Raw genomic sequence first — 13130 nt, forward strand, 5'->3', positions numbered from 1 at the left:
AACAAAAACAAGCCCTACATGATGATTTATAATAATGTAATTAATGATTTTTCAAGAAAAAAGTTTTGTTTTGGTTTTTTTTTAGCCCCGCACGGGTGCATCTAATTATGTATTATCTACCAATTCACTTAACAAATTGATTAGTTGTTAATCAATTATTTAATAATTAAGCAATAATATAAAATAAATTGCATAACACCAAAATTGGTATCGAAGGAAAATCCTTTAAAGAACTCTTTAAAGGTAAAACCTTACGGGGCAGCCAAACTCAAAAAAATCAATTTTATTATTTGAAAATCAATTACAAGTACTTATCAATTACAAAATCTTTGCAACTTGACTCTCTTACTTGTCTAAACAAACGACCCATTTGTTTTCTATCTCGGTAGCAATTAGAACCTTTGGCGATTTTCAAATATTGAATTTTCCTCCTAGAACTCTAAGGGCTAGAAAACAATCACACGATTCTCCACACATTTGAAGCATGAAGTCAATAAATAATTTACATTCATCCAAAATTACCAACTTAATGATAGGATAAACTCTATCATTTTAGTCACCTAATCTTATACAAACTTATCAACTTAGTCATCTAGTCCTAGACAAACTTTTACATCTACAATTAAAAAATTCATGATTTTTATACATTGCATGAGTACTTATATATATGTGACTAGTAAAGTTCTTATTGGATAAGATGATTCTTCACGCTAGTTCGGAGAAATTAAAACAACAGTCCAAATTAACATTTTATAAAATGAAACAAAAAGAAAGAGAAAGAGAAAGAAACAGAAACATTGTTGTTGCATGCTATCTTTAGTTGTTTTCTTTCTTTTTTTTTTAAAAATAAATTTGGACCATTTCTCGATTTGTGCATGTCATCCTTGCACAGGGCCATGCTAATCTTCTCTGTTTTGTTCAGGTCAATTTTATCGGATGTCCCCGAAGGGACATCTATTTGTCGTTGTTAATTTGTGCTTACAAAATGGTAATTAGTAATCAATTATGCTAAGCATGCATTAGATGATGATTAGTACTAGTATAGGCTAGAAAGAGAAAAGATCAAAGAATTTGGTCAAATATGGGTTGCGCTTAATTAACACACTATCAAATTATTTATATACCCATCATTACAATTCAAATTGGAGGGGAAACAAAGGGATGTTTATACTTTTTCTTTGTCTTTATAGGAGAGGAAAATACCTTAATTTTTGGAAATCCCATGAAAAAGGTTTCATGACTTTGAAGATATAAGATGATTGGGTTCCACTTGATGATGAAGATGGTGGGATTCCTACTCAGATATAACTGATCCACTTCTTTCAAACCACCATCCATGCATGCTTCTAAATTATGATAAGGCCTTCACAGGGCAACTTGTCTTTGATTATTATTGCCATTTTCTCACTCCACTTAAGAAACATTTACTAACCCATAATATCACGTTTTGTCGCTACTATTAGGAACATCTTTGTACCTTTGGCCAAACTCATTATTTCAACTTAATTTAATTTGAGATCAATTGTTAATTAATACAAATATACATACAATTAACCAGCTGACGATCATGATCATCATGCACGTCTAGCTAGCTATAGTAAGCTTAGAAACAGTTTAATTTGCTCCTTAATTACGTGAAGTTTCAATCATTAAAACCATGCAAAGGATATCATGTGGTCTATGATAATATTCATCTTTTCATTTACGATCTTAAGATCACGCCTCATATATATTTACATTGATTCCAAATCCTCAATCTTATAACTTCGTTAAATGCCAAGTTTTTCGTATAAAAAGCATCGACAATATATAAAGGCTCGTGAATTATATATAGCTAGGACTTTACCCTTTTGATCACGATTGCTAGGCGCTAGACATGATCTCTTTCATTAATATTTTATAAATGGAGAGGTAGTCATGAGCGAAATCAATGCCGTGTATTTGTTAATCAAGAGGAACTTAATTAATTTGTTAATTTTAAGATCACTTTTTTTACTTATAAAAGAAAAAAAGGATCACTTTTGTCAAGATTTATAGTAAGTACATGATGATTACGTAGTACTGTAATTTGACCCAAAAGAGCCGAGTACGTTCCAAAATAATTGACATTTTGCCTAAAAATACTTTGGAAGAAAAGTCATGTTCAAAACCCTATAGCTAGCTCTTTCATTTTGATCATCATGAATATTCATGTGCATATAAGAAAAATGAGCATTTATGAATTATTTAAGACGAGATCAATAATTATTTGTAACGAAAATATATTTATTTTAATAAAAAATAATTATTTTTATAAAAAATAACTAAATACAAATAAACAATTTTTTTTTAATTACACATAAACCTAATTAAAATCTTAAAACATATTTGAAATGTTACACATCAGCGGCTAATTACATCGGTCAGACAAGTCGCCCGCCAAACTTTATCATTGTCCATCGATCATGGGATTTGATTAGTTGCTGGTTTCTTTTATTTTTTCTTCGGCCATTTTTTTTTTTTTTTACACCGTCATTCAAAAGTATAAGCGGTATATATTAATTAATGCTGCTTTCTTGACCAAGATTATGCATGCATTCTTCTGATCTCCATGTGACTTGCTAGTGGCTATCATTCGAACGGGTTCAAATTGCAGAGTTTCATGCCCTTTAGCTGCCGTCATTTGGTGTGTGTATATATATATTTATTTATTTATTCCATTATCACCTCCATATCCATCGATACAACTCATTTATTTTTACAGATGAGATAAGATAAGTTGAGATTAAATTTAAAAATAAAATAAAATTATTGTTAGAATATATTTTTTTAAATATTATTTTCATTTTAAAATTCGAGAAAGTTGAATTGTTTGTTTTATTTCGTGTGAAAATTTTAAAAAATTGTAATGATTAGATGAGATGAGATGAGATAAGTTGAGATCAGTTGTAAAAACGAACGAGACTAATTTTTCTACCATAGTACTATATATTTTTTACGTACCCATTAGTACTAGTCTAGCTAATATATTTTCCCTTTTCATGCAGTTCCCTGCATTTATATTATATAAAACTTAAATATTGAGGAGATCAGAAGAAAAGGTAGGCGGACATGGAAAAGAAAACATTGGATAAAGTATTCAAGGTTTGCATTTCCTCTCTCCAGGAGACTTGGCGGCCATTTGATCAACATATCATGTCGAGTCCGGAATTACCCTAGCATGCAATATTCTAAGTAAAAAAAAAATCACTTTTTCAGTAGACATGATAATTGCAAAGGTGTTGACGTTCGATGAACTTGAACTAATTAGGTTTTAGCAGTACCAAAAAAAAAAGAAAAAAGCAGCGAGAAAACATGATCTATAAAAGTAGAGTCAAAAAGAACTGTACCATAATGATTCATGCATGGCGTAGCTAGCTAGGAGCTGGAGGTCGATGATCTAGTGCTTGTCAACTTTTTGAGAAAATAATTTCTTGTAATCTGGAAGAAATGTGACCACCGGCACCGACGACGTCTTAATTCCCATCGAGTCAGGGAATTACGTTGCATGTCACAGTATTTATTTATTTATTTATTATTATTTTGTTTTTTTGGATGGTCTCTAATTCGGTGTATTTCAACATCAGAAGACAAATGAACGTTGACCCGACACTCAACCATCCAGATCAGTAAATAAAAAGAAAAAAAATCGAAAGGAAAGAAGAAGCGAGCAAAGTTGTGCACGGAAGTTGAATTGAAACTTCATGGTTTTAAGAATCTTGCATGTGAGCGCCCTCGGCCTTGAAACATGGCTTGTTGACCTTATATTTGGCAAAATGGTACCCACTGAAAGGCACGTCACAGCAGACACAGTGATAACTCATGAAATAACTTGTACCTTTGGGTGTCATGTATACTTTTGCAATCATTGATTTCTCCGATTAGATACCTTTGGTCCTTAGTTTTCATTTCTTGGGACATGCATCATGTATTGTGGATTAATGAATACTAGCCATTTATGTGAACACAGCTTTAATTACTTGATTCTTTTGGTCAGACTACAATTGAGGTTACCGACAAGTTTTTATTTTCCTTGACAAGATATCACCGCTATGGAATGGACGTCAAACATCAATAATTAAAAAACAAGCGAAATTGCTCAACCTCAAGCGAGCACATGAAAGAGCCAAAGTGCATGCCCTCAGGCGATCATTAAGGAAAGTAAAAGTGCTCGCCATCTAGACAAACATCAAAGAGACGAAAAGTGCTGTCTCCAGACATTAACTATTGAGAGCAAAAGTGATCGCCTCGAGCCGCGTGAGGACCAAAAAGAGCAAAACTGCTCACCACTAGGCGAGCGCCACTGATGGCAAAGGTGCTCACCCGTGCAACCATAATGGACATTTTTTTATGGTTGTAAGCTATCGAGTACTCCAACTTTCTACAAACGCTGTTGTATCCTCATATTCCCTAGTATTTGAATTTGGGACTTCATCTACGCAGAGCATGTCGTGGCTACAAAAAAATTGTCATAATCTTCTGGAGCTTTCTAATTTCGGCTAAAAGTACAATCAATTATTGGATTGCATATTCTTTAGTTTGATTTTTTTTGGCCCATTCTGATTTGATTTGATATAATAGATAACATCATATAACATATAATATCTAATATGATTGTACTTGTTTACAATGTATTTAAAGAAAGTTATTTACTTCCTGTAATGCTCGCATGGTGGCAAGCACACGTGTTCTCCATGATCCTTGCCCTATGGTGAGCACTTTTGCTCATCTTGGTGTTCGTTTGAATCAAAGAGCACATTTGCTTGCTTGGATGCAAGTTTTTGGGACGAGCACTATTGCTCTCCTTGGTGCAAATGGCAAGCATTGTTGAAGTATTGTCCATGGTGCTTGCCAGAATGACGACGACTTTTGGTCACCTTGGTGCACGATTGGGTGGAGAACTTTTACTCTATTCACAATACATAGTAATTGGAATTAATTAAAATAGGTTGGCAATTTTTATTTTTTAAAAAAATCTGGAGCATGATTCTAATTGTAATTAGTTATTTTTTTTCCAATATATATATGTTGGGCATAAATACATGCGGTGAGTGAGGAAAGAATCATAGACGACCAATGATACAATCATGAGAGGTCCACGCGATACAGAAGAGTATAAACTAAAACTAAATGAAACGCGTCATTTGGAACCATAGGATAAAGTTCCTAAGGAGCCATTGTAACCAATAAGGAACCTCAAATGACGAAAGCGGTTGAGGTGGGGTAACACTATAAATAATGGTGTGGTTACGGAGTATAAATAAAGGTTCGCACTCACACTTGCACAACAAGCAATTGATCAATTCTAGTGTTCGTGCTATATCAACAACGCCTAAAGTGCACAAGTAACATACTTAGTGTGCAATAGAGGTGAAAACCGACCCATTCGGCATTGTTTTTGAACAAAATCAACGCTGATCGATGAGAGAAAAAAGGGGTTGAGCAACCAACCGTAACCGGTCGATGAAGAGTGGTAGAACTGGTAGGCGTAGTTTCGGCTTGTTGCCGTCGGTTCATCAACGTGAACTTCGGTTCCAACACTCAACAAATTTCTCAGCACTCAACATTCAACAATCGACATCAACTATACAGATCCGGACAATAAACATCAAGTTGATGTCATCAACTATCCCGTGAGAGAGAGAGAGAGAGAGAGAGAGAGAGAGAGAGAGAAGGATGATGAGAGACCTGAGAGGTTGAGACAGAGGTTCTAAGAGCCCAAGAGGGAGATGGGAGGGAGAGGGAGATGGCATCATCGCATCGAAGAGGAGATGGCATTGCCGCATCGGAGAGGGAGGCTGGGGAGTGGCTGCCGCTGGGGAGAATCTGAGAGAAGGAAAACAAATTTTGAAAGGAAGAATGAGGATGAAGGGCTCGCAGGAGTCTTTTACCCTAATTCAAAACAGCCCTACCAAATGGCCCTATTGCATTTATATTTTTTTTACAACTTGCGTTCTCAAAACGATGCCGTTTCACTCATTTAAGTGAAACAACGTCGTTTCATTTATATATATTTGAAAAAAAAAGAAATATAGCTGAAGTTGGCCGGTTCAGTAGTTTTTCCTTGGGTTGAATCGAGACCAAACCGGCCGACATCCGTTTTGCTTAATTCCTGCCGCCGGCCGACCAGTTCTCTGTCGGTTTCGGCTGGTTCTGTGCTCCGGCAGCCGGTCTAGGTCGGTACCGGCCGGTTTTCACGGTTCCTGTATAGCCCTAGTGCGCAATGTGGGTAACGTAATATAAATAAAGGAAGTAAAATGCTAAAGAGGAAATGGTGGACAACAGACCCGAAGATGAAAAATTGATGTTTCATTACCAAGAGCAACAAAAAAACAAACTCTACAACAAAATTCATTATCAACAATCCAATACAAAAAAATAAAAACAATTTTGTACAAGTGAAAAGCATAAGCCTGAAAGTGAAAATCATGTAGAGGAGGTAGTTCACAAGTCTCCCTTATGCCTTCAGAGACAGGGGTGACAGAGGGAGACAAGGAACATCTTGAAGATTAGAACTAGCGAAATCAAGACAAGTGGATCCCCATGTAGTCCTATATCCTCAGTACAAGGCCTTTTCCCCTTGGAGTCTGAAGTATTATGGGTGGCCCTCTTATGCTGGTGAGCATGTGCAAGATTGGCCGAGGTTGGAACATTACAGCCCACGATGTGTGATATGTCCAACATGACCAAGAAAAGGTTGATGTCCTCTCATGTGAGAGCCACCTCAAGACTGGTAGAGTCTAGGTTTTCCTTTAGCCATGCATAGACATGGCTTAGGTGCAACAACTCTCCCTGGTGGGGGTCACATTAAAGCAATGACCGTTTGGGATGGAACCCCAGGCAGAATTGACTGAAAACTCTCGATGGGAAGCTTCACCAGCAAGAAACTCCTAACCCTCTCTAGAATGGAGAAAAAGTTTTTGTACCAATTTTTGAGGTGAGAATATCGTGAGTCTAGATGGATAATTCGTTAACTAGTATATGAACGAGAACTATATTGGCTCCCTTCATGTCTCCTCAGACCTTAAACATGAAAAAATCATGGGTGGTCAAATCTAGATTCTTGACCCCAGCTGCTTCAAGGGCTTGCCTCCACCCCACGCAACAAGCCAACATGATTCTTCAAGCATTGGGTAGAAGCTAAGCAAGAGACATACTGAAGTAATCTAGAACATCACGAGTGAAATGACAAAAAGGGAGCCTAATCCTATCGAGAATATTTCGATGAATAACCTGAGATGTTCAGCGACCCCTTCAGGGTTGATTATGCTACCATAAGAGTCAAGAAGAATCAACTTGACAGAGTTCGGAATCCCTACTCCCTCAAGGAGTCTAACTCCGCCTAAGTGGTATTCCTAAACCAATGGGAGGCGATAAAAGGATGACAGGCGATCAATGGTACACTCACGAGAGGTCCACATGATACAAGGTGAGGAAAGGCTAAAACCAAATGAAACATATCGTTTGGGATTGGGAAATGTCTACTAGCACATGTATGGTAAGGATCTACGAGGTAACTATTGGGCATAAATACACGTGGTAGGAGAGGAAAGGATGACAGTGACCAGAGGTTCACGTGATACAAGGCGAGGAAAGACTAGGAGACGTTTGGATTCGCAAGTCATCTCAGCTCATCTCAACTCATCTCACTACTATTCAGCAACTTTAACTCACAAATCTCACTACTATTCACAACTCATCTAATTACTATTCACAATCCATCTCAACTCATCTCAGCTCATCTCAAGTCATCTCAAATCATCTTCGAATCCAAACGTCTCCTAAAACAAAACGAAACGTATCATTTGGGTTTGGAAAGTTGTCGCCAGCACACGTGTCAAGGATTCAAGTAGTAACTATTGGGCATAAATACATGTGGCAGTTGGGGAAATGATGATAAGTGACCAATGATACAATCACAAGAGGTTCATGTGATACAAGGCGAGGCAACTAAAATTAAACGAAATGCATCGGGAAGGTCACTATCAACTATAGAATCGTACTCTTGAGGTGAATTGTGCCATTTGAGCCAGCTCGATCCTTATAACACTTGTGTTTTGTTGCAGATCGTCCTTCTGTAGTTAGTTGAGAAAAGTCCTTTTGCTTTCCTTGGTGCACACTTGGTGGTATCTAGGTGGTTGTTTTCTGGGCGAGCACTATTACTTTCCAGGGTTCTTGCTCAAACGACGAGCACTGTTGCATTGCTATCCGTGGTGCTCACCCAAGTGTTGATGAGTTTTGCTCACGTTGATGCACGCTTTGGTGGAGGACTTTTCCTCTATTTGTAGTACTTAATCATTGCTCTATTTGAGATAGGGATTTACTTCCTTTATGTCTCATATTTTCTTAATGTCTTATCAAACCTTACCATTGTCTAAATATCATTTTTGTTATTTTAATTTAGCACCAAACAAGGAGGAAGCAAGATAGAGATTGATATTTTTTTAAAGCACCACAAAAACCATTTTTATGGGAGGCTCAGCAGGAACTCACTATGGGTAAACAATAATAAATAAACATATACGTTTCCATGAAAATGAACACTCTTTCTAATGCCAATAAGGGTAAATTCAAACTTGCAAAAAATGAAATTTCAAATTTAATAATACATATACAAAGTTAAATTGAAATATTTACATATTTTGAAAGCCTTTGAGATTTTGAACAGCCCAAACAAGAAAGCATATAATCTATTTTGCTCTCCATGGTGCTCGTATTGGAGTGAGCACTTTTGTCCTATGTGGGGCTTACCTGGGGTGAGCTTTATGCCCCATTCACGATGTTCGCTCATGCTACAAGCTTCATAATCCTTCATGGTGCTCGCCCATCAGAGGTGCTCACCTGATCACATTCATGGTACTGGTATGGGTGGCGAGTAACATGAAGGTACATGAATGTGATAAGACAAACATCACTAGCTTATTTGGCACGCAGGAAACCATCAAATTGCATGAATTCCTTGATTCAGGTCTTCTAATTTCTCTTCACATTTACTTTTAGCACAACCACCTATAATAATCTTCTTACTAATTTGTAAGTGATCATCAATCGAAAGCTAGTTTTTTTACCTCCCAAGGGATGAAACACAGCAAGAAACAACCAATGCGGGTGAAAGAAGACAACAATCCTCAAACCAAGTTCGAGTTAAGCATATAAAGTGCAGCAGCGGAAGGATTGAAGCCATGCCCGAGGCAATGCCTTGGACGGGTACATGACCAGGGAGGCGTGAAGGTATGGGATTAGATTTGTTGGCCGAATTGAATTGAAAAAAGCTTCCTGTCTAAGGAGTGATTTTTCAAAAAATACAAAGCAAACCATTAGGTCGAAATAGAACAATTATGAATTGTTGGTTTCAAGGTAAAAAACAACATGTTAAGGTCGTATGATTAATAGTAGTGGTTGGCCTTATAATTTAACCACAAATGTGAGGGTATAATGGAGACAAAAAAATCTATCCATCTTACGTGTACTGAACTTTTCTCAGTCTAAAAAAGCATCTGTCTAACCACTAAGTCGGAATAGAATAATTATGAACAGTTGATTCTAAGGGTAAAATGTCATGTTAAAGTTGTGTGGTTAAGAACAGTGTCTGACCTTGTAATTTGACCACAAATATGATGACAAAATGGAGATAAAAACTCGAAACACAAGACTTTTTTTAATAGAGAGAGTATATATATTCTTTTAATTAACCCTATTGGCTTCAGAAATTAGATATGAAGAATCACAATGAAAGTATAAAAGAATACTTTATATTTTATGATCACATACTTCAACCTTCATGCTTAGTTACAAGGACGTATATATTGTTATTGGCCTTATCCATTCTATAAGTAATGAAAATCAAATGAAAAATCACAATGAAAGCATAAAAGAATACTTTATCTTTTAAGATCACATACTTCAACCTTCATGCTTAGTTACAAGGACGTATATATTGTTATTGGCCTTACCCATTCTATAAGTAATGAAAATCAAATGATCATGGTCTACTTGAGCTAGTTTGGTGGTCACATCGCCTAGGGAGTGGTAGTTTGGTGGTCACATTAGTACAAGAATTAAAAAATACTTATGAAATTAAAACACAAGATTTGGTAGGTCTGAAGTAGGGGGAACTAAGTGTTGGTGATTGGAGCATTGGTGTCAACATATTTTGTTGATAACATATGAGAAAAGTTAGGTCTAAATTTAGAGTATAAGTGGATCAAATCAGACATGTTAAATTCATATTGCACACACGACTTTAGGAAATCTTCTTTAACTATAATTGGTATTGTATTTTTAAGATGGTGTAGGAAAATGGTAACCCAATTCTTTATCATTTGAATGTCTGGATTGACTAGACATCACCTATGCTTAAGAATGAAGCTACCAATAGTTTAGACTTTGCTATTATTGATATATAACCCTTTTGAGTCAAGATGAGCACGTTTGTGGTGTGTACGCACTGCAACATTTTCTTTCTAGAGCAAACACTTAAACTCAATGATTTTCATGAAAGGTATTTGGAGGAGGTGGAGAAGTATGTTAGTGCACCTAACCCTGCAGATAGCCTTAGTTCTGGTAGGGTCATCTAAAAATCCAAGGAGCTTCCTGGAGATGGTGAAAACAACCTAAACTATGGCAAAACATTTAGGGGTCACAAGGAAAGCTCTACATTGTGCTTTAGGGTTCATCTTGTGAAAGATGGCTATGACCTTTTCCAAGAAGAATATGAAGAATAGGTCTTGGAATTTATGAGATGAAGGCTTTCATTAGATAATATCAAGAATTATGTGATTAAATGGTGGAATTTTTGCAATATATCCATTACAGGAATTCTGGATTCAATGCATAAGATGTTTGGATAAAGAATGAAGATGACTTTGCAAGAGGTTTGGGGGGTGGGGGGAATTAAGAGACGTGGATGGATTTTTATACATGATTTTAAATAGTCCACGGTCCCCAAACTTCAATGGAAGAGATGAACCGCCTTTGGCCCTGGTATGGGTGTCTGTTCTAGTCTTCTATTACATCTCTTTGAAGTAGAATTTTGTGGGTTCAATGGGAAGATTCTTGAAGGTAGAGAATGCCACTCCTACCTTGAAAAGGCCAAGTTGTGCACATTAGTGTGTAGAAATGGACATTTTGAATCCTCTAATTGAAAAACTGTTGGTAGCAGATAATTTATGAAAAACTCTCAGCATACTATTCAATTCGCAAGCATAATGGTTGCTCATTGAGTGTTTGTAGGAAAGATTTAAAGAATAGAAACTCCAGGACATAGGTTTCCAATCTAAGACTACACAGAGAAGGAAAGAAGGTATATGTGTTGAAGTAGAAAGGATTAAATGAAGAAAAATATACAAATAAAAAGCTTACCCTTATAGAAGAGGAACCACAAATTGTTTTAAGGCAAAGAGTATTGAAAGAAGCAAGGTGATGGTAGAAAAGAGGGTGGATAAAACCTTTTCTTAGATTGAAAGAACATCAGATAAGCTTGGAACTAAAAGTGATGAAGTGGTAGAAATAGCTAAAAATATGGATAGGGAAAGTGGAAAGCTGAATGAGGCTGTCTTGAATTTGATGGGGAGAAAAAAATCGAGAGGTAAGGGAATACTTATGACCAATTGGGGCAAGGAGGTGAACATGAGAAAACACCAGAAAAGCCTAAATAGATAGAACAGAGAGCTAGTCTCAACCCAAATAAGTTGTGATGCCTCCTAACCCTTTGTAGTCTTCCCAATGAGGAACTGTTATGCTCAGGATGCGAATCAGTTGACTGTATCCCTTACGTTTGGATGAGGCTTGTGCGCATGTATGCCGAGCACACATGGATAATTAAAATCATAGAAAAAATGGTAACTATGATTAGTTGAAGACTAATCTGGTAGTACTAGAGTAGTGTTCCAATATTCTACAAAAATAGTAATATCCAAGTGTGACTATCACTTTGTCTCAAATATAATTACACACCTTCATACGTTCATCACTACATCATAATATAGTGAACCATAAAATGTTCATCGCCTAATTATAATAAACAACTTAAATTAAAAAATATAAAACTAAATGGAGACGGGCCTTAGTGGCTACTCTTTAGGCTGGTTTGGTCTTTGTTCTTTGAGGTAATTCTCTTGGGCTATATCTAGATGAAGGTCTAGGGTTTCGAAGAATGAAACTATAGGTAGGACCACCACAATGAAATTTCGATGAGACCTCAATAAGTTAAAACCCATGACAATACTAAAAATGGAAGACAATGACAATGAATATGCATGCACCAATTCATGTAAATAAGGTTAAGAGCACATCTTTTAAACATGATAAAGAATCACCTCTGAGCCCAAACACATGTATTCCTAAGTATGAATAAGGAATCATCATCTTGAGCAAAACACATATATTCATAAGTATGACTAGGGCTATAATCGAGCCAAGCCAAACCGATCTTTGGATTACCGAGCTTGGCTCGACTAAAAAAACTCGAGTTCAAGCTCAAGCTCAATCCAAAAACGAGCTCGAGTCGAGTCAAGTCAAGTCGAGCCAAGTCGGAGTTGTTTATTATTAGTTTTTGAATAAAATTTAATAATTCAGAAATTAGACAGATAAAAAATAAAAAATCTAAATTTAATGAAATTTTTACAATTAACAAGTATACCCTTTAATAAATTAGAAAATCTTAAAAATTTATAAATAACTAATATGTAACTAGTTGATATTTATCCATAATAACCATATATTATTCCTACATAAATTACTAATACATTTAGATAATATGGTAATATATATATCAACATTTCATACATGGTTCCTACATATAGTAGTATATGAAATTATTAAATTTTATCGACCTAACTATTGTACAAATTATAAAATAGCTATGAAGTATATTCAATATATAGGAATAAGTAATTAGGTTACATACTATATATTCATATAGTATATTTCATTTTGAATAGGAAAAATGTTGTTAGATAATATTAAATTTCTCATATGAAATGAGACTACCAAAGCAAATTGAATGTTATAAACCAGTCGATCTTTAGTAAGCATATGACTTTGTCAATGTTGGGATTTATCTGATACTTTAATATAATGTTGTTTTTTTAATGATATCTTCGAATGAGATC

General features: G+C 35.7%; 1 non-coding gene across 1 annotated transcript; it reads right to left on the reverse strand.

The window, feature by feature from the left end:
* Nucleotides 1-846: 846 nt before the first annotated feature.
* LOC118344603 lies at nt 847-952 on the reverse strand. Its single transcript, XR_004798383.1, has one exon. It is a non-coding gene; the product is annotated as a U6 spliceosomal RNA (small nuclear RNA).
* Nucleotides 953-13130: the final 12178 nt, after the last annotated feature.

Source organism: Juglans regia, chromosome 14 (genome assembly GCF_001411555.2).
Source record: "Juglans regia cultivar Chandler chromosome 14, Walnut 2.0, whole genome shotgun sequence".
Lineage (NCBI taxonomy): Eukaryota > Viridiplantae > Streptophyta > Magnoliopsida > Fagales > Juglandaceae > Juglans > Juglans regia.